Below are 6,134 nucleotides of genomic sequence, written 5' to 3'. Positions count from 1 at the left end.
ATTCTGTAATGCAAGGGAGAGGCAGAGGCTACAGTAAAGGTTTCTCACACGTGTCACATGTTTTTATTTTGTTACTTTGATGTGTGTGTGTGGGGGGTATGATACTGGCGCTTGAACTCAGGGTCTTATGTTCTTGTTCATCTTTTTCACTTAAGGCTAGCACTCTATCACTTGAGCCACATTTCTACTTCCAGCTTTTTGATGGGTCATTGAAGATAAGAGTCTTACAGACTTTATCTGACTGGGATGGATCTGAACCGAAGTCCTCAGATCTCAGCCTCCTGAGTAGCTAGGATTACAGGTGTAAGACACCAGCACCTGGCTGTATCACCTTATACATCAAATATGCTAAATACTGTAGAGAAAAAATGTATATGAAACAGTCTCTGCCCTTGTGGAACACAGTCTGATAAGAGAGAAGTGCAGACAGATCTATTTTTTTTGCCAGTCCTGGGGCTTGAACTCAGGGCCTGAGCACTGTCCCTGACCTTCTTTTGCTCAAGGCAAGCACTCTACCACTTGAGCCACGATGCCACTTCCAGCCTTTTCTGTTTACGTGATGCTGAGGAATAGAACCCAGGGCTTCATGCATGCTAGGCAAGCACTCTACCACTAAGCCACATTCCTGGCCCAGGTGCAGACAGATCTAATGTGCAGAATCTGCACTGTGATCCAGACAGTTACCATGTGTGGGCACAGTGGGGCATGTTTTACTCTGGAGTGTGAGGAAGATCTATCTGTCTGTCTGTGTGTCTGTCTTTCTCTCTCTCCCTTATATACATACAAAATCATGAGGACTGAAAAGGGGCTGGCCATGAGGATGGCATTGTGAGGGGAGGGGGGGTGTTAAAACTAGAACTTCAGAGCCAGAAGTGGAGAATCAAGCCTGTAACCCCAGCTTCTTGATAGGTGGAGATCAGGAAATCTCAGTTCAAGGACAGCCTGGGCAGAAAGAAGTTTTTGAAAATTTATGCCAACCAATGGCTGGGCACAGTGGCATAGGTGTCATCCCTAGGGACATGAAGAAGCACAAGTAGGAGAACCACAACCCAAGTTGACTAGGCCATAAAGCAAGACCCTACCTGGAAGATAACCATTGTAAAAAGGGCCGGAGGCATGGCTCAAATGGTAAACTGTGGCTTTTTCCTGACAGAGGTAAGAACCTGAAGGACAGGAAGTAGACAGGTAAACTGCCCCTTCACTAGCTCTTTACATTAGCATGTATGGGTAAGTGTTCTACCTAAGAGGACTGTGGCTTTTCCACTCAGCTTATGATGAACCAAACTTATCTGGACAGCCTGATCATTATCACTGCTGTCTGCTTTTCATTAGAAATGGATCTGGGGCCAGGCACTGGTGTGGCTCACACCTGTAATCCTAACTACCCAGGAGGCTGAGATCTGAGGATCACAGTTCAAAGCCAGTCTGGGCAAGGAAAGTCTGTGAGACTCTTATCTCCTATTAACCACCAGAAAACCAGAAGTGGCACTGTGACTCAAGTGATAGAGTGCTGGCCTTGAGCTGAAGAGCTGAGGGACAGCGCCCAGGCTCAGAGTTCAAGCCCCACAACCAACAAAAAAAAACAAGAAGAAGAAGAAGAAGAAATGGCTTTGGGGGCTGGGCACCAGTGGCTAATGCCTATAATCCTACCTATTTGGGAGGCAGAGATTGAGAGGATCACAGTTTGAGGCCAGTCTAGTGCCTTCTGTGTGCTAGCGTTGGGATGGATTCTTGGAGACACAGCATGAGATAAGAAAGTCCTTGCCCTCACGGGGCTTTGCCAGTGGCAATGTAAGAGCTCAGAGATCGTAGTTCTTCATGACCACTGTCACTCAAGGGGAGAAAAAGCAGGGAACCAAGGAGCAGATAGAATGGTATTTGCTTCAGGATGAGGCTGCCGGGAGAGGGGAAAGAATGGTACTTATCTGGCTGGGATGCTTGTTTAAAGTAGAGCATTTTCATTTTGCAAAACAGCTCTGAAGACCTGGGTTTGCAGAGCAGCACAGGCTCTATTCAATGCTGTTCTGTCTTCCAGAGCTCTGAAGGGCCTGGATCCCCATGGAAATAAACAGAAGCATGCTGGTCCTGCTGCTCTTGCCAGCTGCTGCCACTGCTGACGTCAACTGCGTGAACTTGGGCTTGGGCACTGTCCCTGAGCTTTTTCACTCAAGGTTAACGCTCTACCACTTGAGCTTCAATACTATTTCCACTATTGTGGTGGTCAATTGGAGATAAAAGTCTCACAGACTTTCCTGCCCAAGCTGGCTTCGAACAACCATCCATTCAGATCTTAGCCTCCTGAGTAGCTAGGATTACAGGTGTGAGCACCAGCCTCCAACTTAGGATTTCTTTTGGCAGGGACTATAATGATAGACTAGGGGACTTCAGTGGCAGCTGAAGCCAGAAAATGCTGTGCAAAAATGAATGGCCTGCAAGTGGCTCATGCTTTGCATGCATGAAGCCCTGGGTTCAATTCCTCAGCACCACATAAGCAGAAAAAGCTGGAAATAGCACTGTGGCTCAAGTGGTAGAATTCTAGACTTGAGCTGAAGTGCTGAGGGACAGCACCCAGGCCCAGAGTTCAGGCCCCACAACCAACAACAACAACAAAAAATTAATGGGGCAGGCTGGGAATGTGCCATGGTGGTACAGTGCTTGCCTAGCATGCATGAAACCCCGGGTTCAGTTCCTCAGTACCACATAAACAGAAAAAGGCAAAAGTGGCACTGTGGCTCAAGTGGCAGAGTGCTAGTATTGAGCAAAAGAGGTTTAGGGACACTGCCTGGGCCCTGAGTGCAAGCCCCAGGACTGGCCAAAAAAAAAAAAATAGGGCTGGGGTTAAATCTCAGTGGTACAGCTTATCTAGGATGGGGTAGATCCCAAGCACTGAAAGAAAAAAAAAAGATTGATTGATTCATTCCTACATACATATTTGTACATACATAGGAAGATAGATGTGGATAATAGCTGTTAGATGTCAGATAATAGGAAAATAAATGGTAGATTATAGATGATTGATAGTCATAGATGCATTATAGATAGAAAGTGATGTTGATAGATGAGACAGACAAGAGTGTCCTAATAAGTCCCATACATGTAACAATTAATATAGGATCCTATGAGCAAAGAAGGTGAGCATCTACTCTGCTGACATAGTTTTTGATGGTTTGGTGAAGGAGGAGTTACCTGGGAAAAAATTTAAAACTCTGGCTGAAAATACATGGTGTAATGGTTACATTGGTTGCCCATTGCTGGGTAACAAATTATTCCATACTCTTAGAAGTTTGGGTCAACCGATGCTTACTCTCTCACAGTTCCTGTGGGCCAGGATTTGGGGGCAGGGCTGAGTCTCCATATCAAGGTCTCTTACGAGGTGTCAGTTGGGACTGCTGTTTCATCTGAGGATTCAACGGGGGTGGATCACCCCTGCAAAGCCCACACACACACACACACAATTGTTGGCATGACTTCATTCTCCATGAACTATCTCTTTTATTATGGGGTTCCTTGCTGTCTGTGGGGGCAGTTTACAACCTGGCATCTGGCTTCTCTTAGAACAGGCAAGCTAGAATGCAGGAGAAGTTGGACAAGACAGACACTGGTAACCCAACCACGGAAGTGAGGAAGCAACAGTCGTTTTCCGCACAACTGTCCTGAGAAGCAAGTGGTAAGATCCAGCCCATGTGCAAGGGAGGGTATGGCACAAGAACAGAAGTACCAGGATGTCAGCATCTAACAATGTAGGAACTGAAAATTCTGTGTAAAAGGAAAACCACCACAACAACCAGATGAAGGTGTCAGGAGGGTCAGGAGAAGCAGCTGTTGTTAGCCCTGGAAAGAAGGATGACCTGACTCTGAAGGAAACTGCCAAGGCCAGGCGGGGAGCTGCATGGCCAGCTTCATTGCGTAAGTGGTTTTTGTCTGCAAAATCAAGAAATAATGATAGCTAATGATGTAAAGAAACCTGTCAGAAAAATAACTAAGTCAGGCATTGGTGGCTCATGCTTGTAATCCCAGCTACTCAGGAGGCTGAGATCTGAGGACGGTGGTTTGAAGCAAGCTGAGACAGGAAAGTCTGTGAGATTTTAGCATGAATTAACTACTAGAAAACAGGAAGAACTGTGGCTCAAAGTGGTAGAGTGCTAGCCTTTAGCAAAAGAAGCCCTGGCCCTGAATTCAAGCCTCACAATTGATATGAGAGAGAGAGAGAGAGAGAGAGAGAGAGAGAGAGAGAGAGAGAGAGAGAGAGAGAGAGAGAGAGAGAGAGAGAGAGAGGGAGAGGGAGTGAGAGAGAGAGAGAGAGAGAGAGAGAAAGGAAGGAACGAAGGAACGAAGGAAGGAAAAAAGAAAAAAGAAAAGAAAAAGAAAAATAGCTAAGAGTAAAGTAACAGGACATGGTTGCTTTCAGTGTGAGCCTATGTGCTGAATTCAGTGCTCTGTAAACATCTGTGCAACTTACAATTATTTCAGGAATAAAAAAAATATGGAAAGGGGTTGGGAAGATGGCTCAGTGGTAGAGTGCTTGCCTTGCATGCATGAGGCCCTGGGTTCAATTCCTCAGCACCACATAAGCAGAAAAAGCCAGAAGTGGTGCTGTGGCTCAAGTGGTAGAGCACTAGCCTTGAGCTGAAGAGCTGAGGAACAGCTCCCAGGCCCAGAGTTCAGGCCCCACGACCGACTATATATATATATATCAACCTTCCAGATGCTTCCTCCATCTTTCTGCAGCCAGTCCCAAGCCTCCCTAGAAGGGCAACTAATGTGACTAGGCACAGCCCCTTCCTCACAGCTTACCCTTGGACATGAGCTTGCCCACTGAGGGCTAGTATTTCCAGAAGGCTCTCAGACAAGGACCAGAGACCTTGTAGACCCTTGTGTTGGGTACTGGGAAACTCAGATTTAAACCTACTATCTCTGTCCTTATAAAACTCACATTGTACAAGGAAAGAAAAGGGTTATCTAGTGGGTGAAAAAATATATATATAATATATATATTCCATATGCATGTGTGTTTATGTACTACCTTAAGTATGTGAGTATAATTTTTTTTTTTTTTTGTAGGTCGTGGGGCTTGAACTCTGGGCCTGGACGCTGTCCCTCAGCCCTTCAGCTCAAGGCGAGCACTCTTCCACTTGAGCTACAGAGCCATTTCCGGTTTTCTGGTGGTTTATTGGAGATAAGAGTCTCACGGTCTTTCCTGCCCGGGCTGGCTTTGAACCGCTATCCTCAGATCTCAGCCTCCTGAGTAGATAGGATTACAGGCGTGAGCCACCAGCGCCCGGCAGTGAGTATAATTTTTGATGGCACTGGGCATTGACCTCAGGATCCCATGCTTGCTAGTCAAATACTCTAACCACTTAAGTCATGCATCCACCACCAATACCATCGTATTTTTTTTATCTTTTTGTGGGTTGTGGGGCTTGGACTCAGGGCCTGGGTGCTGTCTCTGAGCTTCTGTGCTCAAGGCTAGCACTCTATCACTTTGGGCTACAACACCACTTCCAATTTTCTGGGAGTTAATAAGAGATAAGAGCCTCATAGAAGGGATGGTAAGGGGAAACAAAGGAGGAGGCAACAATGCTTGAAAACAAATGCACTCATGCCAGGCGCCAGTGGCTCACGCCTGTAATCCTAGCTACTCAGGAGGCTGAGATCTGAGGATCACAGTTCAAAGCAAGCCTGGGCAGGAAAGTCCATGAGACTCTTATCTCCAATAAGCCACTAGAAAACTGGAAGTGCTGGAAGTGGCACTGTGGCTCAAGCGGTAGAGTGCTCGCCTTCAGCTGAAGAGCACAAGAGCACAGGGACACCACCCAAGCCCAGAGTTCAAGCCCCACGACCGACAAAAAAAGAAAAAGAAAAAGAAAAAGAAACGCACTCATTATCTTGCCCATGTAATTGTAACCCCTCTGTACGGTATTTTCAGAATTAAAAAAGCAATAATAAAATGTAAAAAAAAAAAGTCCATAATAATAATAAAATGTAAAAAAAAAAAAAAAGTCTCATGGACTTTCCTGCCTGGAGTGACTTTGAACCACTATCCTGAGATCTCAGCCTGCTGACTAGGATTACAGGCATGAGCCACTGGCACCCAGCTAAATGTTTTAGAATAATAATAAACAACCAAATAATTA

The sequence above is a fragment of the Dipodomys merriami genome, unplaced genomic scaffold, assembly GCF_024711535.1.
Source record: "Dipodomys merriami isolate MVZ:Mamm:240054 unplaced genomic scaffold, mDipMer1.0.p SCAF_28, whole genome shotgun sequence".
Taxonomy (NCBI): Eukaryota; Metazoa; Chordata; class Mammalia; order Rodentia; family Heteromyidae; genus Dipodomys; species Dipodomys merriami.
The sequence above is the reverse complement of the archived record's forward strand: the minus strand, read 5'-3'. Positions refer to the sequence as shown.